Consider the following 25916-nt stretch of genomic DNA (forward strand, 5'->3'; position numbering starts at 1 on the left):
TGAGGCACTAAGATATATGCTAAGTCGTAGATCAGTACGTCTGCTTCAACATACAGAAATGATATTGACAATGGTGGAGTTTATTTTAAATCACAATGGCCCTCATTATGACATTGGCGGTAAAAGCTGCTTACCGCTGTGCAGAAGACCGCCACCACACCGCCGTGGCCGCGGAATTCCACCACAGCTATTATGACCAACAGTTCGGAATCCACCAAAATTCAGACACCCACACAAGTCCGTCGCACCAAAGGTCAGTGATAAAATGTCGAAAACAAGACCTCCACCGTCACGCCAACAGAAATACGCCCACACTATCACGACACACGAATCCACGCAGCGGTCTTTCAAGCGCGGTATTCCATTGGCGGTACACACCGCTGCGCTCAAAATACACACACTCTTACAAAACACAGCCACATTGGACATTTCAAAATACACACACCTGATACACATACACACACCACTCCCACACACCCAATACACTATAATAAACACACCCACATCACCCACAAACCCTTACGACAACAAATCACGAACGAAAGCCAGAGAGGGACACCACCATCAACAACATTAGCATCCACAGGCACACAACACCATCACCCACATAACTTCCACGCACCTCACACAACACCCCACTACATATCAGCACACTTATCACCCCACACACCACCCCACACATCACCTACACCACCCCATGGCATGGCAAAGACACCCCAGGTTCTTGGAGGAGGAGCTCAGGGTCATGGTGGAGGAAATCGTCCGGGTGGAACCATAGCTATTCGGATCACAGGTGCAGCACACCTCCATTGCAAGGAAGATGGAGCTATGGCGAAGAATAGTGGACAGGGTCAACTCAGTGGGACAGCACCCAAGAAATCGGGAGGACATCAGGAAGAGGTGGAACGACTTACGGGGGAAGGTGCGTTCCGTGGTCTCCAGACACCACCTGGCGGTTCAGCAGACTGGCGGCGGACCCCCACCTCCTCCCCCACAACTAACAACATGGGAGGAGCAGGTCTTGGCGATTTTGCATCCTGAGGGCCTCGCAGGAGTAGCTGGAGGAATGGACTCTGGTAAGTCAAACCTTTAACTACTTCATCCCCCACCCACCTGCATGCTATCACCTACCCCCACCCTCGCCCTCACCCGATCACTCCTACTCCTCACAAATGTCCCACTATCACAAACCACACATCCCAACACCAGGCCCTGCATGCAACACCAAAGCATGGACACCCATCACTAAAGCATTCCCACTACACATACCCACACACCCCCCTAAACCATCATCACATAAGGTCCACACACAGGACTGCTAGCACTGGGGTACACGGTCACTCACCCATTGCACACCTTGGCACACACAGATGGAATAATCATGCCTTTATACGCTGTAGGACCCCTACCCAACGTTACCGGACAGGAGGGGCCACACATTTCCACACCACCAACAGAAGAGGCCCACAGTGATGACAGCACCTCTGTCCAACTGGATCTAGATGACCAGCCCAGCCCATCGGGGACCTCGGGACTGTCGGTTCCCCACACCCAGTCACAGGCCACTACAGAGCTTCCCCCCTCTGGAAACACCAGCACAGCACCCACCCAGCGGGCTCATACCTCCGTCCCCAGGACATGTCAATCACCAGTGTGTCCACCACTACAGGGAACCCAGGCTAACCCACCACCCCAAAAACAACAGGGACCTGGGGGCAGTGGTAGTGGGCACATGGTCCAGGGGACGGAGGCCCAGGAACACAGGGGAACTGGGAGGGCTGCTGTGCGACAGGCGGCGGACAGGCCCAGGGAACCCACTCTCCATGAGGCCCTCTCCAACATTATGGGAGCGTACCATCAGTCCCAGGAGACAATGGCAACGGTACTGGCCAAGTTTCAGGATACCCAGTGGCTGCAGGAGGAACAGTATTTGGGGATCAGGGAGGAACTTAAGTCCATCAACACTACCCTGGTCACCATTGTAGGGGTGCTGAAGGACCTTGTGGACATCAGGAGGGACACTGTGGCACAACAAGGGGCCCCTGACACTAGCCTGGATGATGAACAGCCCACCACCTCCGCCGGCGCTAGTGGACAGGAGGCAACACAACAGAACCATGACACCAGCACCCCACCCCCTGCAGATGGGGAACCACCCTGCAAACGGTCCCTGAGATCCAGGACAAAGACAGAGAACAATGCCGAGACCCCCCCAGGAAATGAGACCACCATGAATGTCATCCTTCTGTCCCACTTCGTCACCCTGTCCATCCATCAACTGCCCTTACTCCACTTCCTATGCCACTTTGGACAATGCACCTGTGAAACAAATAGACTGGACTCTGCCATGGACAATCCTCCACCATCACTCCTGCCCATTTTACAACCCCCTCCACTAATTTGCACTAAAATAAACACCCTTAAAGCACAAAACAATCTGGAGTCAGTCTGTGCTTTCACAAATGTGTATTTGCAATAACTAAGGAAAATAGCAATGTCGATTGTATTGTCAACATACCTATGTCACACAGCTCTAGTCCATGAGGTAATATAGCAGAGGTCACACAGTGGGACCCACATCTGTGAAATGGAAAGGCAAAGTGACAAGTCAGGGTCCATACACTGGGTGAAAGTGACAGACTTATGATAGGTTTAACAATTGTATGAGATGTGTGAGCCAGTGACATCTTCTTACCTGTGTCTCACTGGAAGTATTGCTGTATTACGTTGTTTCTGTTGTGATATCCTCTTCTTCTGCCTCCTCTTCTTCACTGTCCACAGGCTCCACAGCTGCCACAAGACCTCCTTCTGGACCATCCTCCTGCAGAAAAGGCACCTGTCGTCATAAAGCCATCACATAAGGGATGCTACTATTCCGTAGGATGTAAGCGTCATGCACTGAGCCAGGGAACATGGCATTCACATGGGAGATGTACTGGTCTGCCAAACATACCATATGTACATTCATCGAATGATAACTCTTCCCGTTTCTTTACACCTGTTCACTCCTGTGGGGGGATAGGGGGGGGGGACCAAAGCCACATGTGTCCCATCAATGGCACCTATGATGTTGGGGATATGTCCCAGGGCATAGAAATCACCTTTCATTGTAGGCAAATCCTCAACCTGAGGGAAAACAATGTAGCTCTGCATTAGTGTTTCAGCAGGGCAGACAACACTCTGGACAACACGTTGGAGAACATAGGCTGGGACATCCCTGATGCTATGGCCACTGTAGTTTGAAATGACCCACTTGCAAGGAAATGGAGCACTGACAGCACCTGCACTTGAGGGGGGATTCCTGTGGGATGGCGGATAGCTGACATCAGGTCTGGCTCCAGCTGGGTACACAGTTCCTGGATTGTGGCACGGTCAAGCCTGTATGTGATTATAACTTGTCTTTCCTCCATTGTCAACAACAGTCGGTACACCGGAGGATGCCGCCATCTCCTCACATGTCCCAGCGGACGGTGCCTATGAAGGACAACAGCGAGCACAGAGTCAAACAACTGAGAGGTATGTACCCACAGCTTACACAGAACACCATTCATACTCAAAAAGTGGCCTGTATGTGTGTTGAGTCTAGGCCAAGGTATGTGTGACGCATTTAAAATTAATGCCATGTGGCCCCCTGAAATGGCAGCTGCCTGACCTCTAAAGTGGGACAATGGGAAGTGAGGTAACTGTGCTGGCGGTGTACACCGTCACGGTAGGCGGTCGAAGACCACGGCGCAATCCTGCATTGGTTAACATTGGACCCTATGGGTCCCAGGAGCAAATGATGATGTACGCCGGCGGTGACGGTACGCACCGCCGTGGACGTAACCGCCATTTTCTGTCTGTTCACTCACTTGATATCGGCCCTTTGACAGGAGAGGACCTACACTGCAAGTGCTGCTGTGACCTCAGTCTGGAAGCGACGATGGCTCATGTGTCTGGGGAAAGGGCCCCTGCCTTCACTTCGGAGGAGTTGGAGGACGAGACAACAGAGTCTGAAGCCACCAGTGAGATGGAGGGCGAGGGGAGCTCCACTGCGGGGACTAGAGGTGACATCAGCGACAGCGACTCTTCCTCTGATGGGAGCTCCCTTGCGGTGGCGGGCCCCTCTGTGCCCCCCGCATCAACAGGTACAGCCGCCACCCCCCCTACCAGCACCGCCCTCCCAGCAGCCCCTCAGTGTGTGTCCGTGGCTGCTCACCCAGGAGGGTGGGCATCTCCTTTGCCCCAGGCACCTCAGGCCCTGCCCCAGTCAGCCCTGCTGCCCTCAGTGAGGAGGCTATTGACCTCCTGAGATCCCTCACTGTTGGGTAGTCTACTATTCTGAATGCCATCCAGGGTGCAGAGAGGCATTTGCAACAAACAAATGCATACCTGGAGGGCATTCATTCTGGCCAGGCAGCCCAACAGAGAGCATTTCAGGCTCTGGCCTCAGCACTGATGGCAGCCATTGTCCCTGTGTCTAGCCTCCCCCTCCAACCTCCTCCACCCAGACCGAATCCCCTGTACCTCAGTCTATCCCAAGCACACCATCAGACCAGCATGCACACACCTCAACACACAAGAGTGGCTCAGGCACACATAAGCACCACACATCCCACAGGCACTCACACAAGCATCATACCCATGCACATATACCAACATCCACTGCCTCCACTGTGTCCCCCTCCTCCACGTCTCCCTCCTCTACCTGTCTCGTCTCCACTCACGCCTGCATGCACTACATCTTCAGCCACTACCTCCATCACCAGCACGCCCATCACCACACACCGCTGACGTGCACTCACCACCCCCACTACCATTCACACATCCCCTGTGTCCTCTACCAGTGTGTCTGTGAGCCCTCCTCCCAAACTACACAAACGCAGCCACACACCCACTCAACAGCCATCCACCTCACAACAGCCTCCAGCCCATGCACCTTCACCCAAAGTCAGCAAACGTACACCTCCTACAACCACTACCTCTTCCTCCACTCCCAAACCCACTCCATCTACCCATCCCAGTGTGTCTAAAAAGCTTTTCCTGTCTACTATTGACCTCTTCCCTACACCTCCCCCGTCCGTCCTCTAGGGCCCACCTTTCCAGGTCCCACCCCAGCACCTCAACCACCACATCACCAGGCACAGTGGTGCCAGCAACTGCTGGCTTTTGGAGTGCACCAAGCAACAGGGCTGCCAGTGTTCCACGGAGGGAGGACAAGGACATTCCACCACCTCCAAAAGTAAAAAAGTTGTCCACATCCCGGAGGGAGAAGGCGAAAACACCTGCCACCAAGGGCTCAGGCAAAACAAAAGTGGATAGTGGAAAGACAGCTGCGCCACCATCCAAGGTGGGGAAGGGCCAGAAAATCAAGAGCAGGTCCACGTCGATGCAAACCTGCACGGCGGACAAGACTGCCACCGCCACCTACACCACCACCTGCACCGCCACCAGCACCGCAGTCACTGAGCCTGCCACCAGCACCGCCGCCACCAAGACCGGCCCAGCACCACCGCCACAAAGACCGCCGCCAGCACCGATGCCACAGAGCCCGCTGCCAGCACCGATGCCACAGAGCCCGCCAGCAGCACCGATGCCACTGAGACCGCTGCCAGCACCGACATCCTGAGCCAGTAGCACCAACGCAGACATGGCTGCCATCCCCAGTGGTCAGTTGTACGAGGCTGGTGGTCAGTTCCAGGAGTCTGGGCAGCTTGCATGTTGCACTACCGTCAGTGGGGTATCACATCCACTCACCCTATCCTTGGCAGGATGAAGCACTCTGGGCACAAAGCCCGCTCCAGAACCAGTGGAGAAAGGCATCCACTACCTCAGTCCTTGGCAGGATGAAACACTCGGGGCACAAAGCCCCCTCCAGAACCAGTGGAGAGATACATCCACTACCTCAGTCCTTGGCAGGATGAAGCACTCTGGGCACAAAGCCCCCTCCAGAACCAGTGGAGGAAGGCATCCACTACCTCAGCCCTTGGCAGGATGAAGCACTCTGGGCACAAAGGTCCCTCCAGAACCAGTGGAGAAAGGCATCCACTACCTCAGTCCTTGCTAGGACGAAGCACTCTGGGCACAAAGCCCCCTCCAGAACCAGTGGAGAGATACATCCACTCACCCTATCCTTGGCAGGATGAAGCACTCTGGGCACAAAGCCCCCTCCAGAACCAGTGGAGAAAGGCAACCACTACCTCAGTCCTTGGCAGGATGAAGCACTCTGGGCACAAAGCCCCCTCCAGAACCAGTGGAGAGATACATCCACTACCTCAGTCCTTGGCAGGATGAAGCACTCTAGGCACAAAGCCCCCTCCAGAACCAGTGGAGGAAGGCATCCACTACCTCAGCCCTTGGTAGGATGAAGCACTCTGGGCACCAAGCCCCCTTCAGAACCAGTGAGAAAGGCATCCACTTGCGAGACTGTGGCTGGGCACCCCCCAGGATAGAGCAGTGGGCAAACCACCCACTGTAAAGCCTTATGAGACTGTGGCTTTCCACTCCCCAGGATACAGCAGTGGGCAAACCACCCACTGTAAAGACTTGTGAGACTGTGGCTTTGCACTCCCCAGGATAGAGCAGTGGACAAACCACCCATTGTAAAGACTTGTGAGACTATACAGCAGTGGGCATGGAGCCCCCTCGTGGAGCTGGCGTTGTGCACTCATCCGGCTGAGGTGGCCCCCTTCCCTTCCCCCTGAGGTGCCTGTTTCATTTCGATCTGATGCCCCTCCAGTGTTCTCTCCGTTTGAAGTCTGGTATCGAGTGTGGGCCTCGCCCATGCTTCTTGGGCCCAGTGGTCCACGGACTATGAATGGTGCACTATCCGGACTTGTGTAGTTGGTGTACATAATTGTATATCCTGTATTTAAAGTTTTGACTAATGTTTTTTTTATTTATTACACTCGTTCAACTCATTTCCTTTTGTCCTTGCGTTCTTCCAGGGGGGGTGGAGGGGTGTAAATGTAATGTTGCAGCATGTATTTGTGTGTATTTTGTGGGTGAGGGTGGGGGTTTTGCGTGTTGCGTGTGTGTGTCACTCTCTTTTCCTTCCCCCCTCCCCTGTGCTGTAGGTGCAGTACTCACCATGGTCGTCGCCGCCGTCTTTCGTGCTCCTTATAGAGGAGCAGGAATACCATTGCAGGGAGTATTTGGAGTTCCGGCTCCATGGCATCCTGGTTCCTCGTGGGGTATGGAGAGGTGAGTGTTTTCCCTTCCAAGTCCAGTTTCTGCTGTGTTTTTGTTTACGTTGGTTCTGCCCAGGAAAAGGGGGCGGATTGGCCTCTCATAATGGTGTGGGCGGTACATTGTCTTCCGCCTGTCTGTTGGCGGTGACCGCCGCAGTGTTTGTTTGTACCACTGTGGCAGTCGGAGTGTTAAAGTGGCTGTCTATGTTGGCGGTTTCCGCCATGGTCGTCAGGGAGATGGAGCTATAGCAGACAATCGTGGACAGGGTGAATGCCGTGGGACAGCATCCAAGAACAAGGGACGACATCAGGAAGAGGGGGAACGACCTACGGGGGAAGGTACGTTCCGTAACAGCAAGGCAACAGCTTGCCATCCAGAGGACTGGCAGTGGATCCCCACCTCCTCCCGTACAGCTGACAGCATGGGAGGAGCAAGTCTTGGCAATACTGCATCCTGAGGGTCTCACTGGAGTAGCCAGAGGATTGGACACTGGTAAGTCAATATTTACTACTCATTAGCCCCCAAACCTGCATGCCATCACACCCCCTCACCCTCACTCCTATCACTCCACTCCATCCCACACACTGCACCTACATTTCTGGATGAACTACCTGGCCTGTCAGGGACCACTGGTCAGTCAGCCACCCCAGTCCACTCACAGTCCACCACAGAGTCTCCCCCATCAGTATCCAACACCACAGCACCCACCCAACGTCCCCAGACCTCTGTCCCCAGGACACGTCAATCAGAAGTGTGCCCACCTGTACAGGGACCCCAGTCCACACCTCACCCCCAAGACAATCAGGGATCTGGGGTCAGTGGCAGTGGGCACACTATTCAGGGGACACAGGCACAGGGAAACAGGGACACTAGGAGAACCGCTGTGTGCCACGGGAAGGACAGGCCCAGGGTACCGACTCTCCAGGAGGCACTCACTAACGTCCTGGAGGCTTACCAACAATCCCAGGACAAGATGGGCCAGATCCTCACCAACATGCAGGAGAACAAGTGGCTGCAGGAGAAACACCATCAGGAGATCAGGGAGAATTTGCAGGCCCTCAAAACCACCATGGTCTCCATAGCGGGAGTGCTGGCAAACATGGCCAACATCATGAGGGAATGAACAGCACACCAACAGGCCCCTACCACTAGCCAGTCTACTGACCAGCCCACCACTTCCGCTGCAGCTTGTGGGCAGGAGGCCCTGCCACAGGACCCACAGACCACCTGCACCCCTCTCCCTGCAGAAGGTGAACCATCCCACAAACGTTCCCTACGACCCAGACAGAAGCCAGAGACACTTGCCAAGACCAAGACCACAGCCAGAAAATGAGACCCTCCTGAATATCTCCCTTGTGTCCCACCCTGTTATCTTGTCCACTTTGAACTGCCTTTGCACCCCTTCCTAAGGCCCCTTGGACACTGGGCCTGTGCTACAAACAAACTAGAACATTACCCTGGTCTTTCCTCTACCATCACCCTATTCCATTGCACTTTTCTGTCAATTATTTGCTCTACAATAAACACCCTTGAACACAGCTTGAGTGATAGTGTTTTATGTGATGAAAATGTGCATTTATGGAAACAGTCACATTTTATGCCAATGATCTGAACACTGTGATAGCATACAATTAATGACCTTTAGCTGTCTGTAGTCATCACATCAGTACACAGTTGTTATATCACCAACATCTGCAGAATGAGAAGCCATGGGTGACAGTTAAGTTGAGATGCAAAGGAAGTGAATGCCATCCTGCTACAGCCACACAGAAAACATCAACATTCAGAGGAATGGTCGGTTCCACTGTCTCACCTGTGTGTCATTGGAAGTATTGATGTATAACTGATGTTCTGTTGTCCACATCCGCATCATTATAATGATTCTCAGCCCCTGTCCTGACATTCCTCACAGGGGTCAGGAGCCACAATAGGTTTGGGTAGCCAGAGTCACCTGCAAGTATTGAGGGACAAACATTAGCCTTACACAATGGTATGGGGTTAACACCAGAAGGCATACACTGACATACATTGAGTGGGGAGTCAGGCTTACCAATTAGCCACACCCTGTGCCTCTGTAGTTGTGCCTTCACATTTGGGATGCTGCTACTCCTCAGGACGAAGGCATCATGCACCGACCCAGGACACTTGGCTGTGACGTGGGAGATGTACTGGTCCGCCAGGCACACCATTTGCACATTGAGTGAGTGGAAACTCTTCCGATTCCTGAACACCTCTCCATTCTAGCGGGGGGGACAAACGCAATATGTGTACTGTCAACCCCCCCCCCCCCAATAATATTGGGTATATGTCCCATTGTATAGAATCCAGCCTTGACTGTGGCCAAATCTTCCACTTGGGGGGAAAGGGATGTAGCTGCACATGTGTTTGAGCAAGGCAGACAAAACCCTTGCCAGCACGATTGAGAACATTGGCTGTGACATTCCTGCTGCCAAGCCCACTGTCACTTGGAAAGAACCAGTTTCCAGGAAATGGAGCACTGATAAAACCTGCACGAGAGGGGGGATTGTGGCCCTGTCCAGTCTATAGGTGAGTATTATATGCCTCTCCTCCACTGTAGCAAAGTCCACAAGAGGTCTGCACAAAGGGCTTGTCTCCTCCTCCTATTCATCCGCAGTGGTAGGTATCTGAGGGACACAAGAGTGAGTAGGCGGTCACAATTTGAACAATGGAACCACCTCCTCAATGTACATTGAGCATTGATGTGATGGGGCAATGGGAATGTTAATGTATGAGCAAATTGTAGCAATGACGCACTTGTGCATTATCTGAATGTAGTCCACCACCATGAAATGGCATGGTGATGTGTGTGCAAGCATCATGTCATTTTGGGGGGGGGGTATGTGTAGTGGTACTGTACATGGTGGCCGCTGGGTGAAGTGTGTGCCAATGGAGACGGAAATAGGATTCGTGGGCCATGTGTGTGACAGGCTAGATTGTATGTGTAATGGTGTCCTCCTGTCTGTGTTTCCTCTGCAGGTCAGCGCCCATCAGAAGAAAGGATTGTGGCGTGCCATTGCCAATTACGTGCAGACCCTTGGGGTCTACAGCAGGCGGAGCACCCACTGTCTCTGATGGCAGCCGTTTTCCCTGTTCCTACCCTCACCCCTCCAACTACCACTTCCCAGTCCCAGACTCCTCAACCCCAACCCATCCCATGCACACATACAGACAAGCATGCTCACAAAACATCACAGAAGAGTGGCACAGACAAACACAAGCTGCACACTTCAGGCCACAAGCACTCAAACAAACAACAGACAATTACACACACAACAACATCCACTGCCTCCACTGTCTTCCCCTCCTCCTCCTCCCTCACAGTCCCATCCGCGATCACATCTGCATGCAGTGCGTCAACACCCACCACCACCATCACCACACCAAGCAGCACACACACTTCACTTGCGGACACCTCCACAACAAGCATCCACGTGTCCTCTGTGTCCTCTCCCACCCTGTCTGCCCCCCCAAGAGACACAAACGCACACACTCAGACTCCCAACAGCCATCCCTCTCCCATAAGCACACTGCCCATGCACCTGCACCCAAGTCTAACAGACATACACCTCCAACAACCACTCCCGCAACCTCCACTCCCATTCCTCCTCCCTCACCCCGCCCCACCGTCCCTAAGAAGCTTTTCCTTGCCCAACTTGACCTCTTCCTTCCCCGTCCACCCCCCCATCCTGCCCGTAAGAGCAGGATCACAATGACCCAGCCCAGCCAAACAGTCCACGGGGACAGTGGAGGCATCTCCTAGTCGTAGAGGCAAGAAAGGAAAGGATCCCACTCCACCACCCAAGAGAGGGAAGGATCCCACTCCACCACCCGAGAGAGGGAAGGATCCCACTCCACCAATCAAAAGAGGGAAGGATCCCACTCCACCACCAAAGAAAGGGAAGGATCCCACTCTACCAACTAGGCAAGAGGCCCCCTCCAACAGCAGTGGACCAGGAGACCTCACCTCCAGCAGAGGCTGGCAGGGTTTCCCCTCCAACAGCAGTGGGCAAGGAGCCCTCACCTCCAGCTGGGACACATCAGCTCTGACTTCCAGCTGGGACACAGCAGCCCTCACCTCCAGCTGGGACACAGAAGCCCTCACCTCTAGCTGGGACACAGCAGCCCTCACCTCCAGCAGAAGGCATGTAGGCCACCCTCCAGGGACTGTTGTAGAAGAAGCCCCTCCAGAACCAGTGGGCATGTTCCCCACCTCAGAGACTGTGACCTTGCACTCCCCAGCAAGGGGAAATCGGCATGGATCCCCCTCCAAAACCAGTGACCAAGTTCCCCACTTCATCTGAGGTGCCCCCAACCCCTTTTCCCCCTGAGGTACCTGTCCAGTCCCAACATGATGCCCCTGCAAAGTGTAGTGCAGATTTTGTCTGGGAACAAGTTGGGCCTCGGACTGTGCCCTGTGGCCCTTTTGTACTTTGTACTGGCCATTGGCCCTTTCTGAAAAGTGACTCAAATATCTTTTGTCACATGGACAATATGGTGGCTGTTGGCATCAAATTACACTATCAGTTATGGCTAAATGTTGTCCTTGCATTATTATGAAGTGTGTCCTGTAAGATTGGTTTTCCTCTGCAGCTGGTTGTGTGGATGGTGTGTGTGGATGGTGTGTGTTGTGCATGTGTGTGTGTCACTCTTCTTTTCCTCCCTCCCTCTCTTGTGTGCTAGGCGGCTGTACTCACCGTTGCCATCTTTGTCGGCGTTGGTGTTCCAGGTGGAGCATGGGATTGATGAGCATCAGGAAGACTTGAAGTTCCAGTTCCATGGTGGCGTTGATCTTCTCTGTGTCTCTGATGGTGAGTCTTTTGTCTTCTGTGTTCTGTTTCCACCAGGCTTTTGATGGTGTTGGTCCCGCCCCAGAAATCGTGGCAGTTTGCTATGTCATAATGTGTTGGGCAGGTACCTTGTCTTCCGCCTGGCTGTTGATGGCTGCTGTCGTGGTCAGTGGTGTTTACACCCTGGCGGTTGGTGTGGTACATTGGCTGTCTATGGGAGTTATCATCGACATGGTCATAATTTGGTGTTAATTACTGCTAGCTTGTTGACGGTGTTACCCCACTTAAACTGTCACCGCCATTATCATAATGACCACCCAACTCTTTTTAAATTTGGACATTCATTTTTTTATTTCATTTGATTAATTTACTCAACTTTATTAAACTGCTATTCTGACTACAATGTGTCTCCTAGGCCTGGGTGAAATTTAAATTTTGCAGTGTATGTCTGGTAATGTTAGGAACTACACATTGTGTTTACTATGCGAAGTTCCAGAAAAGATGTAATTAACGTGTGATTCAGAGTAAAGATTTAGGCCCAGATTTATGAAAAGTGGTGCTGCACCTAGTGCAGCACCACTTTTCTGGTGCCTCTTAGCACCCCCTTAATGCCACCTTGTGTGTGCCATATTTAAAGTATGGACACCATGGTGGTAGTCAGGTGGACTAGTGTCATAATTGTTTTACACTAGTCCGGCACTTCGCAGGATTAGCGTAAAAAATGATGATGCTACTCCTGCAAAGCACCCAGCGGTCCATTGAACACAATGGGTGCCTCTTTTTAACGTCTGCACTTAGCAGGTGTTAAAAAAGCTGATAAAAATGGGTAAAGGAATCTCAGATTACTTTGCTCCATTTTTACGCCCCCCAAGGCCGGAATGCCTCCCTTGCACACATTATACCTGCCGCAGGCATAATGTGGCGCAAGGGGTTACAAAGTGGCACAATGCAAGTCTTGTGCCACTTTGTAAATATGGCGCAGCATTTTTGCCCTTCCAACGCAACATTATTGTAAAAACAAATGACGCTAATGTGGCATTGGAATGGAGCTTGACCAACTAGACCTGTTCTCAGAATTTTTGTTTAAATGCTTTCTCACATTGTGCACTAAAATATAGTGTGAAATGTTGGATTGTTATTTTCCATAATTTCACTGAATTTTGTGTAATTACGTCAAAGCAAATTATGTCAATTTTGCACACCACTAGTGTCATTCCTTCTTTCAAACAATGTGTGACAACAGGGAGGTACTTTTCTTCTCCCTCAATGGGATATTTTTCTCTTTCATTTATAGTAAAACAGGAACAAAGATTTATTTTATTTAATATACGTGTTTCTTACCATGTGTAGTTTGCAGTGATTCACATGGATGTGATATTGTGCATGTTAGTTTTAGGAAGTATAGCAACTACTATATTAGTAGGGTCCTTTATTGTGTACCACTTAAATACTATGGCCCTCATTCTGACCTTGGCGGTCTTTTCGCAAGACCGCTGAGTTACCGCCGCGGTGAAGACCGCCGACCGCGGCGGTGTGCCGCTGTGCGCATTCTGACCGCTGGGAGCGTTCCGCCGGAAAACCGCCAGCAGCCACACTGGCGGTCGGCGGGAAAGTGGAGACTGGTCAACCTCCACCGCCACGCCAGCAGAACACCGCCCACAGAATTACGACCCACATTTCTGTGTGGCGGTCTTCTGTTGGCGGTCTTCTGTTGGCGGTCACGTCCCTATGGCTCCCGTCGCCTCCCGGAGGACCAACGCACAAGGTAAGTTGATCGTCCGTGAGGGGAGGGGGTGGGGGGGTGTTGTGTGATGTGGGCGTGCATGGGGGTGTGCGTGTGAGTGTGTAGAGGGGTGCTGCTGTGTCTATGGGTAATGTGTGCTGTTCGGCAGGTGCGCATGTCGGCATGTATGTGTGCGGGTATGTGTCCCCGTTGTGTATGTGTGTGTAGGGGGTGTGTATATGTGCATGTTGGGGGTGTGTGCATGTCGGGGTACATGTATGTACATGTCGGGGTGGGGGTGGGGAGGGGGTTCGTACCACCTCTGGGGGGTGGCAGGGGGGTGGAGGGTGTGGGGGGAGGACTCGGGTGGGTAGTGGGGGGTGGGGGAGACCCCTATCAGTGCCAGGGAAGGAATTCCCTGGCCCCGATAGTGCTTACCGCCATGGTTCGCACGGCGGTTCCCGCCCGCAAGAAACCGCGGCGGTAGGCAGGGTCATAATACCCTTGGCGGTCTTGGGACGACCGCGGGGCCGGAGTGCGCAAACTCCAGCCCCGCGGTCATGACCGCCGCGGCGGTCGGAGTGGAGAAGTAGCGGTCGGTCGCGGCGGGGACCGCCGCGGTCAGAATGCCATTTTTAATACCGCCGGTCTGTTCGCGGTCCGACCGCCGTCTCTCCGCCGACCGCCAGGGTCAGAATGAGGGCCTATGTATAATGGGGCAATCCTGAACTGCGAGTATGTCCAGTTTTCTAATTTTTCCACTTCCTCTCTCTAAATGTAAGTACTTTACACTAACCATTCAACACCTATATGAGCAAAACAACATTTACAGTAGGGACAGTGTGAGGGATCCCTTGTTGTGATGAACATCACTGTCGCCATAGGGATTGATTGATGGCTGAAATGTGTTGCCTGACTTCAGAGTTCAGAAATGTAGAAATAAAAACTCCTGGCATTCCTTAGTGTTTTTAAGCCTATCAGTTGTACCTGGAATATAGTTATGTGGTAACGACAAATACATTTCCATCTTAGTCATCTCTTATGAGAGCTCCCTATTTGGTGAGCCCATTTGGGCAAATAGGATGTTCTGAATGAGGAGAGGACCTGATAAAGAAGCATGCCACTACTGGTGTTTGGGGGTCCTATGTACTAAAGCAGAACACTCTCAGTACTTATATTTATATTCCAAGTTTGTGGTTCATGTCTAGATGGAGTTCTCTATACTTCTTTTCTTGGAATGGATTCACGCAGAACCTTGAAAGGTGCTAGAGTAATTGAAACTGGTAAAGTCAGTGCCATTAATTTAGACATCATATGCTGGAAAATGAAATTTCGGAAGAAGCCCTTTGATGTCTTCCTTTGAGAGAATCCCCCAGGTCAGGGAATATTGAGAGACTATGACATTATTCAGCTGAACATTGTTACAGTGGACTGATAGGTGACCATTGACACCAGTCTCATTTCCTGAGTGTGACTAGACTCAAGACTGTGAACCAAATTACATGACATCAAAACACTCATAGTTCTATGCTTCTGAAGACAGTCAATTTAATTTATTTCAATACAGTTTAAAACTATAAATCTGTTGAAGCAAATAATAACAGTCACAGGCTTTGTAAAAAATATTAAATAGCACCAGTTAGTGAGTGAGCCCTGAGAAACCCCATGGCAAAGGAAAATGTCTGCATTAGAAGAGGGGAATAAATGTAAAACTCACTCCAGACAAGGATCAGATAAGAAGCCTTGACGTGATGAAAAAATGACCTAAGACTAAGGGCCTGATTCTAACTATGACATTATTCAGCTGAACATTGTTACAGTGGACTGATAGGTGACCATTGACACCAGTCTCATTTCCTGAGTGTGACTAGACTCAAGACTGTGAACCAAATTACATGACATCAAAACACTCATAGTTCTATGCTTCTGAAGACAGTCAATTTAATTTATTTCAATACAGTTTAAAACTATAAATCTGTTGAAGCAAATAATAACAGTCACAGGCTTTGTAAAAAATATTAAATAGCACCAGTTAGTGAGTGAGCCCTGAGAAACCCCATGGCAAAGGAAAATGTCTGCATTAGAAGAGGGGAATAAATGTAAAACTCACTCCAGACAAGGATCAGATAAGAAGCCTTGACGTGATGAAAAAATGACCTAAGACTAAGGGCCTGATTCTAACTTTGGAGGACGGTGTTAAACCGTCCCAAAAGTGGCGGATATACCACCTACCGTATTACGAGTTCCATAGGATATAATGGACTCGTAATACGGTAGGTGGTATATCCGCCACTTTTGGGACGGTTTAACACCGTCCTCCAAAGTTAGAATCAGGCCCTAAGTATCGAAGGACAGTACTTTCTTTCGCATGAATCCAACAGGCTTACTGGTGGTGTGTGAATTTATAAGTCCATTACCAGAGAAACATATCTTGCATAATGCAAGTTGATGCTTTCCTTTCCTACTGCTCACTCACACTTCTTCAGCAGCTCCAAGGTGGTCCTGCTTCTTGTGCTCCACAGTGCTCTGGCAAACGGAGTGCTGGTGACCGTATGGTTAAAATACCACTTCTGACTTCTGTTCTATGGTTTCTGCCTGCAACATCTATCCGTTTCTGACATCTTGTTTAGCGGTCCCTTTATATTCTGATTTCTGAAGCGGACACCATATTTAGTTGACCCGAACAGACTGCCTCTCCTCATCTGTACATACATACATTCATGGCGCTTGAAGTCCGACTCAAAGTCTGACCTTGGTAAATGTGTGCTGAGCTCCAAGGCAATGTGGTACATTAAAATATGTTACATGTTTCCTGTAATTTGTTATAAATGACACAGGCACAGCACTGCAGATAACTCTCAGCCACAGTAAATCTGCATCTAAGAGATGCTCATCTGCATTCCAAACTGTGAAGATAATTACTTTTGCTTGACGATAATATGCATATACTATATTGGCCTTTGTGAGAAAGCCATCCTTTTTGCATGTTCACCGCAATTTGACTGATACTGGTGGTAACTGACCCTGACTATGCCCTGGGCTCTGCTAATATGGCCCAGAGCTAGTACTCCGAATAAAAGGTATATGGTAAAGTGGTACAGTTACAATTGGCAATGACAGACTCCTATAAGTCCTCCATGGATAATAGGGCAAGGAGGGGTTCAAACTATCTATAAGTCCCCAGTATAAAATAGGGAAGGGGCGTTTAGAGGCCCAGTAAATTTCCTGCCCTGGAGAGTGCACCGCTGTGTTACCTGCTGTCATTTTTAAAGACAGCCCTGCCTTGCAGACCATCTTTAAACGTAAAATGCATGAAACTTTGACTTTGAAATTAACAGTACTTCCAAAGTGATATCTACCTTATTTGTACCTTTCACCCCTAAGGTCTCCCCCAGGTGCCCCAGGGGTGGGGTGCCATGTAACTATAAGCAGTGGCATTATAAAATAAAGGAATTTGCAGATGGTCTGGAAGGGGGGTGTTAATGGAAATGAATCACACCAGTAGGTTGGTTTAACCAGGTCTTGCTCCTCTGGAAGAAAATCATCCATCTTCCATTTTAAAGTGCAGTGCTTTATGTGATAAGGAAATGCCATACTTTGAATGGAGCTGTCATGCTTGTGGGTTGCACTCTGCAGATCATTGGACAGGGGTGCCCCCACGGTTTGTCCTCCAAGATGGCTGAATAATTCTGGCTGAGCTGCATTGCAACACAGATCTGCTGCCCGAAATCACAAGAAGGACTTCCCTGCTGGAACCCTGGTCTGCAACCCAAAGGACTGTACTCTGAAGTACTGCTCCTGTTGCACACTAGAAGAACAGCCCGAAGGACTTTGCCTTCCTTCAAAAAGGACTCAGGAGTGGACCCCCTGAAAGCAACTAACTATCACAAAAGTCCCCTCCTCGACAAATACGGGGGAACATGGCGGCCGCGTAACACCGCGGTCGCGAGCTCTTTCCCGGCCGGCGTTCGACTTTGTTGATGCCGAAACACCACGCCTGGATGCCGCGAGCCCAATGAGCCTTGCGCCACACCCCCGCCCTTCGTGTGAGTCATGGTGAGACGAGGGGCTGCATTTTTCCGCGGAGACGACAAGGATCGGCGCTCCACTTACAGGATTTTGGCCGGAGGCTTTTCTGAATCGAGGGAGACGTTTACTATTTCATAGCTACTTCCGGGGGCCACGTTTGGAAGCAGCTTTTGGTATTCATAGGAGGGAACTGGAGGAAGACACTCAGGGGGTCATTATAACCTTGCCACCCGCTAAGGTTGGACCGCCAGGCGGTTGCCAATGCAGCCGCACTCCCGCCACGGCCATTGGGAGATCCCCGCTGGGCCGGCGGGCAGAAACCTGGTTTCCACCCGCCGGCCCAGCGGGAATCACGGCCGCAACACAGGAGCTGGCTCCAAATGGAGCCGGCGGTGTTGTGGCTGTGCGACGGGTGCAGTTGCACCCATTGCGCTTTTCGCTGTCTGCACACCAGACAGTGAAAAGCTGTACAGGGGCCCCGCGACTCCCCTTTCTGCCAGCCTTTTCATGGCGGTTCAAACCGCCATGAAAAGGCTGGCGGGAGGGGGACTCGTATTCCCTGAGGAAGCGCTGCAAGCAGCGCTGCCCTGGAGGATTACACCCGCCGGGACAAAAGTGGCAGAAAACCGCCGGTCCCGGCGGTGCTCACGCGGCGCTCCTGCCACGATCGTAATACCCTGGATTTCACCGCCAGCCTGTTGGTAGTGAAATCCGACGAAATAGCCCTGGCGGTCAGAGACCGCCAGGGTTGTAATGAGGGCCTAAGACTTCTAAGGATCGCAGCAAGTATTCTTCTGTTTCTTTGTGAGGCTCTGTTTATATGACGCCAGTTAAATTAAGAATACAGGCATCTTCTAGGGGCCCCCCACTGGTGCAAAGCCAGAACGTTTTTTTTTGTGTTGGGAAGGGTGAGGAGGCCCTTCAGAAAAGCGCAACTAACTGTTTGCAGTTTTCTAGAAAGGGGGGGGTCCGGAAATAAGAGGGTGCAAGTGAAGGTGATTGGAAAATGTAACAAATGGAGTTTGTCTGTACCCTCTTTGTCTGATTTAAAGCCCAGAAAGAGGCACAGCAATAAGTCTAGCAAAATCAGTAAGGCTTTGTGCGTCCAAGGTTTACTTTCTGAGAAAGACAAGTTGGTTTCTCCCCTTGCACTCTTTTTGAGGAATACCAAACGCTGTGCAGAGATGCAGCCCCCACAGTCCTTAGAAGACTCCCCTCGTTCTCGGATCCCCTCAGCCTCCCCCCTTGGGTATGGGAAGCAGGCTGGTGAGAATGAGTCAGTGCAAACTCAATCTGTGGTGTGCGGTGGGGCGCAGGGCCCCTTGGGTATGAAGGCCCTAGAGTCGGGTCTACCTGCTCATGATTCTGTGGTACAGAACCTTTTGATCTCCTTATCTGAGGAGATCAGAGGCAAATTTGAGGTATCCGAGTATAACCAAGGGAAAATCAGAGAGTCCTGCGCCGCTCTGGAGACTAAACTTAATGCTTTGACTGAGAGGAATTTGGAAATGGCAGTGTCAGAGCAAGAAGCCTGTGTGCTGTCCAATTTCCAGGACATCTCTCAGTTGACACGTGATGGCAAGATGGTCCAGAAAAAGCTAGAGTCCTTGGGGAACAATTTACGGAGGAATAACATTAGACTACTAAATATACCTGAGTTGCTGGAAGGAGATGATATCAAGACCTTTGTACTAACTCTGCTTGAGAAATGTTTTCCCGCAATGGATTAGACAAAGTTGAAAGAAGATATACAAAGGGTTCATCGGGATCCCTTTAGGAGGAAGCCTGATAGGAAGACCCCCAGGAAGATCCTGGTTAATTTTGACACTTAGGGGGTCATTCAGACCCCGGCGGGCGGCGGGAGCCGCTCGCCTGGAGGGAACCGCCATATGGCCGCTCCGCGGTCGAAAGACCGCGGAGGCCATTCTGGCTTTCCCGCTGGGCTGGCGGGCGACCGCCAGCAGGCCGCCCGCCAGCCCAGCGGGAAACCCCTTCCCACGAGGAAGCCGCCTCCGAATGGAGCCGGCGGAGTGGGAAGGTGCGACGGGTGCAGTTGCACCCGTCGCGAATTCTAGTGTCTGCTGAGCAGACACTGGAATTCAAAGTGGGGCCCTCTTACGGGGGCCCCTGCAGTGCCCATGCCATTGGCATGGGCACTGCAGGGGCCCCCAGGGGCCCCACGACACCCCTCACCGCCATCCTGTTCCTGGCGGTCGGAACCGCCAGGAACAGGATGGCGGTGAGGGGGTCGGAATCCCCCATGGCGGCGCAGCTTGGGGATTCCCAGGGCAGCGGAAAACCGGCGGGAGACCGCCGGTTTTCCTGGTCTGACAGCGGCCAAACCGCCGCTGTCAGAATGCCCTGCGGGGCACCGCCAGCCTGTTGGCGGTGCTCCCGCATCCCCGGCCGGAATGAGCCCCTGAGTCTCTCAAGGCGGGTAGCTTCTCAATGGGCGATTGGTCATTTCGGATTCGTTCAGCAGGGGGGGGAAGTTATGCAATGTTTGAAAATGTCCTCAGTAGTATGCTATGTGTTCGTATGAGGGGCCTTAACTTTTTGTTGAGTTTTTGGTCTTCTGGTGATAACTTTTTTACAATTGTCAATGGCTAAGCAGACAGGAGCTACTTTGAAGTTTTTATCATAGAATGTAAATGGGTTCCGGGGAGGAGGAGGAGAATTTTAGAATTTTTAAAAAGGGTAGAGGAGGAAGTAATTATCTTACAAGAAACCCATTTGTTAGAGACCGAATGGAAGGCATATCTTAAATATCTGAATTGGGTGGGTTATTGTGCGTGCACTAATCAATCATGTGCGATCAAGGGGGTGGCAATTTTGATTAAGAAGTCAGTAGAAGTGAAGGTTGCCAATATAAAGAAAGATCCTAGGGGTAGATGGCTGATTTTGAAAGCCGCCTTACATGGTACCTGGTTTACGATCGCTGGGTATTATGATCCTAACGTTGATGATCCTTCACCCTTTCAAGATCTTTTTGCTCATCTACTGGTTGTTAAACATCCGATTATAATTGGTGGAGATTGTAATATTTTATTGAATCCTTTAGACAAGTCCACACCAAGACCCACAGTCAATTTACCTAGAACTCGGTCAAGGATAAAACAAGGAATGTTGGATCTTGGTTTAATTGGTATTTGGCATCAGAAGGGTGGGGGGGGGGGGTTCAGGTACACATTTAATAATAAGAAGTATGGTCATCATTCAAGGATAGATTTCTTTTTAATTCAACATCAGTTAAGAGACATGGTAATATCGGTTTGTCAGGCCCCGGCACATCTTTCAGATCACCTAGCAGTGATAATGCAAGTCTCCCTTAATAGTCAAGTTTCTATTCCCAGGCGGACAGTAAATCGTTCCTTGTTTCTGGATGAGTTATTGGTGGACAGGTTGAGGAAAGACACTAATGAATTCTTTGAATTGAATTACGGATCCACCACACTGCAGATATTATGGGACGCATACAAAGCCTTTATTAGAGGTAGGCTTGCGGGGTTGGCCATTTGTAGAAATATAGCTGAGAGAGACCAGTTGAAACAACTTGATCTCAAGGTGGCTTCCTTGCAGGAAGCTTCCTCAAGGGTGGAGGAAAAATAGAAGGGGTTCTTCAACACTCAGTTAGAATTAGCTAGATCAGAGCTGGGTCTATTCTTAAAGGGGAAAGCGAGAAGGGCATGGGAATGCATATATGAATATGGGGAAGGCTGTGGAAAACTCTTGGCATGGAAAGCCAGATCAGACCGCTCTCAGAATGTGATTTCACTTGTCAAGTCAGAGATTATGGGAGCTTTATGCATAACTAATCCTGAGATAGAGGAGGCCTTTGTGGTTTTTTTTCAGAACTTGTATACAGAAGATCAGTACTCAGGTGTAACGTTGGAAATGTCTTTAAAGGAGTATCTGGAAGCGCTTCATCTCCCTCAGTTAACAGCATTAAATCAGAACCAACTTTTGAGAGAAATAGATCCTGGGGAGGTGAGAGCAGCGATTTTGAATTTAAAGAAGGGGAAAACTTTGGGTCCAGATGGTCTGCATAACGAACTATATGGCAATCTTTGCGAGGAGTTGGTTACTATTTTGACAGAATTGTTTAATTTCCTTTTTCAGGAGGGGGTGGATATGCCCAGGTCTTGGAGTGAGGCAGTCATAAGCCTCCTTTTGAAACCAGGGAACGATCCGGCCCGCTGTACTTCATATAGGCCAATTTCCCTGCTGAATTCAGATTATAAGCTCTACACACATATTTTGTCTAACAGGCTTCAGAGTGTGATTTGCGATTTGATTCATGAGGACCAGAAAGGGTTTGTCAGAGGTAGATACTTGCATGAATTGACTCATGATTTACTGGGTACAGTTGATCTGGCGACCTCTGAAAAAGTTCCCCTATCAGTCCTCACGTTTGATGCAGCTAAAGCTTTTGATCGCGTAAATTGGTGTTTCCTACAACGCGTAATGGAGGCCTTTGAAATGGGCCCAAAATGTATTAAGGCAATTCAGGTAATTTACAAAGATCCATCAGCTCGTATCTTGATTAACAATAAGTTATCTTCCAGATTTAGCATTCAGAGAGGGACGCGACAAGGCCGTCCATTATCTCCTCTTCTTTTCAATTTATATATCGAACCTTTAGCAGCCAGAATTAGGGCGGATAGAGCGATCCCTCCTTTTCAATGTATGGGCTGGGAGAAGAAGGTTGCTTTATATGCTGACGATCTTATGATATACACGGGGGACTTGACGCAGGTTTTTTCTAGAATTTTATCACGTTTAAAGGAATATGGAGAAGTTTCGGGCTATTCCGTTAACCCAGAGAAAACTGACATTATGTGTTGGAATACTACCTTTGATAGTCCGCTGGTTAAGCAACAGATTAGATACCTGGGTATTCAAGTTATTTCTAATCTCAATGAATTGGCTAGGGTTAATTTTGATAAGTTCTGCAAGGAGACTCGTAACTTACTTAAGACCTGGGCCAGGCTCCCTCTGTCTTTTATAGGTAGAGTAAATATCCTTACGATGATTATTCTTCCTAAATTAACATTCCTATTTAACACGATCCCCTTGGAATTCAAGAAGAGATGGTTTCAGAAGATGCAAGCCGATTTAACTTTGTTCGTTTGGTCTTCAAAAGGTGTTAGGATTGCCTGGCAAAAACTATATAGGCCCAAGGGGAAGGGGGGATTGCAGCTCCTGATTTTTACAAATATTACTTAGCTTTTCACTTGAAAACTTTTAGGATCTTGCTACTGGATAGGTCTGAATATACGTTATTTTGGGGCACAGTGACTCAAGAGTTTTCTGCGGCTGGTAGTTTTTTCTTATACAAGTTCAGTCACCCAAAATTCTTCAAAAAGCTACGATTGAAGCTTTTTAAAGACGCTGCTAGAGTATGGTGGTTGGTATGCCAAGTTCTTCACATTTACTATTACAGTCCCAGGGCTCCGGTCTGGGATTCCCCTGGTACTCCTGAGTTTCTTCTAGATAAACTGGCTTTGGTGTTTAAGGGGGTGACGAAGTGAGGACAACCTTTGAAGGATGCAAAGCCGGTGCCCTGATCAAGATTGGAGGAATTAACAGACCACAAGCTTTCAAGATTCAAGTATTTACAACTAGCAAGTTGGGCTGCATCTCTTAAGGAGAAAGGGGGAGTGTATAATCCTTGGGAAGAGAAATTATCCTCAATCTTGGTGCATAAAGAAGGTTCTGTTTGGTATCAGGCATTGCTTGATGCATCAGATTCAGCGGTTTTGCCTCTTGAGAAGAAATGGGGAGAGGTCTTTCCAGATTTGGATTTAGTGCCTATTTGGGAAATGTCAAGCTCTATGCTATGGTTGGTAACTAGATCAGCCGCTTTGAAAAAAATTCATCTGTTTATGATGCATAGGGTTTATTGGTCTCCTCCGAGGCTGTCCACTGTGGGGAAGTAAAAAAAAAAGTGTCCGCGATGTGGGGTGCCTAATGCAAACGATGTACATATGTTTTGGAACTGCCCAAATCTAGGTGTTTTTTGGTCGGGGATTAATGGTTTCCTTAAGCAATTTATAAGTACTGATATGGAAGTGACCCCCCCTCTCTAGTATTTTTTGGTGTCTCCCCTGGGTCTGTATGGGAACAGAATTTATCTAGGCCGTATATGGGTATATTGTTTTTGTGGATACCATTGGCCAGGAGACAAATATGCCTAAAGTGGGTCAGCCCTATACCTTCGAATGTTTTAGATTGGCTGTTTTCAGTAGGTTATTTTTCTTGCTTAGAACGCAGCGGTCCAATGGGTAATAATGATGAATGTTGGGCCATTTGGGAAAATGCTCGGCAAAATGGAATTACTCTTGATATGTAGTCCTATGATTATTTTTGCCTTCTTTCCACACTAAGTAGTCCAATGATTATTTCTGCCTCCTTTCCCCCCCTCTTCCCTTCTGCATTCTCCTCCTCGCTCATGGATTTGCGGTTGGATAAGAGCATTGGGAGGGCCCGGGAGAGGTGAAGTGCTGCATCTACTTGGGTTCTAACCTTGTTAACTGGGTTACCATGTTTGATGTTGGTTGACGACCCTCATGCAGTGTGGTGGGATTTACTTATGAGGACAAAAAAAAAAAATGTCCCCTCCTTGCTGAGGAGGACCACACGACTTCGAGAGAGAAAAGCTCCAATAAAGTTTCTAAGTGCAATGGTAAAATTTTGACAGAGGCCTCCCGCTTTGTGTATCCGAGCAGGGCTACATCGCGGTTGGCCTCAAACTTTGACTTTGTCCCAGTCAAGCGTAATCAGATTTCTCTGGTTGGTGCTATTGATTTTAAAGCACTAGAATGCACATCTGTTTTGTTTAATCTTTAAAAATTCCTAACTTCATTCCCTATATTGGATTTTTGTAGTCTTTGTGTCATTTTAATTTAAAGATAAAAATATTTTGATTTTTATAAGTTGGTGTGGGATTTTTATTGTGTGTTGTGTCTTACTTATTTACTGTATTGCTGTATTTAAATGCTTTACATACCTCTCTCCTAAGTTATCCTGCCTGCTCGTTGCCAAGCTACCAGGGGTTGAGCCAGAGGCTAATGTTTTTAGACCTTGACTGGACCTAACATTGGCTTGGGGGCATTATTGCTAAGGGTAGGTATGTACTTACCTCTACTAATAACCATCCTCCAACATATTTGGTGTATTTTATTGCTTGACATACCTGTCTCCTAAGTTAAGCCTGCCTTCTCATTGCCAAGCTACTAGCGGTTGAACCAGGGGCTAATTTTTTGAGACCTTGACTGGACCTAACATTGGCTCGGGGTCATTATTGCTAGTGGTAGGTGTGTACTTACCCATTCTGATAACCTGCCTCAAGCAGCCTTCAAAAGTGTCTTTTGCCCATGGCTGCTCACCTAACTTAAAAAGAGATGTTGTTATATCCGGCATCAGCATCCATGCTCATTTCAGCTGATAATTCATTTGAAATCATGGATTTGAATACGTCAGTGCTGTTTATCCAAGTCATTGAGAAGTGGACTTTAAAAGAAGAACATAACTGTGCACATGACTGCTTATACTTGTAATTGTAGAAATTTCCAAGTTTGTACAATTTGCATTGACACAATCAACATATACTTGACAAACCACTTGCTTGTATTGGGAGCCATTTATGTAAAATAAAGTGAATGGCATTTCAAAAACAGAAAAATGAGAAAAAACATGATTTCACAAATTCAAATACAGAGAGAGGGGCCATTCCCCTATGCAACCCTCATAATATTAATTCAGTTCTGGCTGTTCTAAATATCAACTTTCAACTGTCATTTCATCATTGGCCTCTGTATGAAGGTTGGTTATATGCCAAATCACTAAAATGTTTCGGATTTGCTTAGTGAGAGAATGACTCGACATTTGTAAATAACCCAAACAACCACTCTTTTATTTTTTCATGGCTAGCTGCCTGATGACCACTTGTACAGAATGTCCATATACTGACTTGTGCAAACCTTAAACAGAGAAGTGGGAAACCTGTTTTCAGTACAGGGTTGATTAAATAAGCCTATGTAGACAGCAGCCCTCAACTGCATCAGGCTGAGGTCGCAAATGTTACTGACATCTCATCTGCAATATTGCAAGTGTCATAAGAGACAATACACTTGTAATATGGCAGATGGGATATCTGTCATGTTTGTGACAGCGTATCCCATTCA

The 25916-nt window shown here is 49.3% G+C and overlaps 1 protein-coding gene across 1 annotated transcript in view; it reads right to left on the reverse strand.

Annotated features, from left to right (window-relative positions):
• ATP8B3 (ATPase phospholipid transporting 8B3) overlaps positions 1–25916 on the reverse strand; it is a 481840-nt gene that overhangs the window by 327924 nt on the left and 128000 nt on the right. The window lies entirely within an intron of this gene.

Source organism: Pleurodeles waltl, chromosome 12 (assembly GCF_031143425.1).
Source record: "Pleurodeles waltl isolate 20211129_DDA chromosome 12, aPleWal1.hap1.20221129, whole genome shotgun sequence".
NCBI classification, from domain to species: domain Eukaryota; kingdom Metazoa; phylum Chordata; class Amphibia; order Caudata; family Salamandridae; genus Pleurodeles; species Pleurodeles waltl.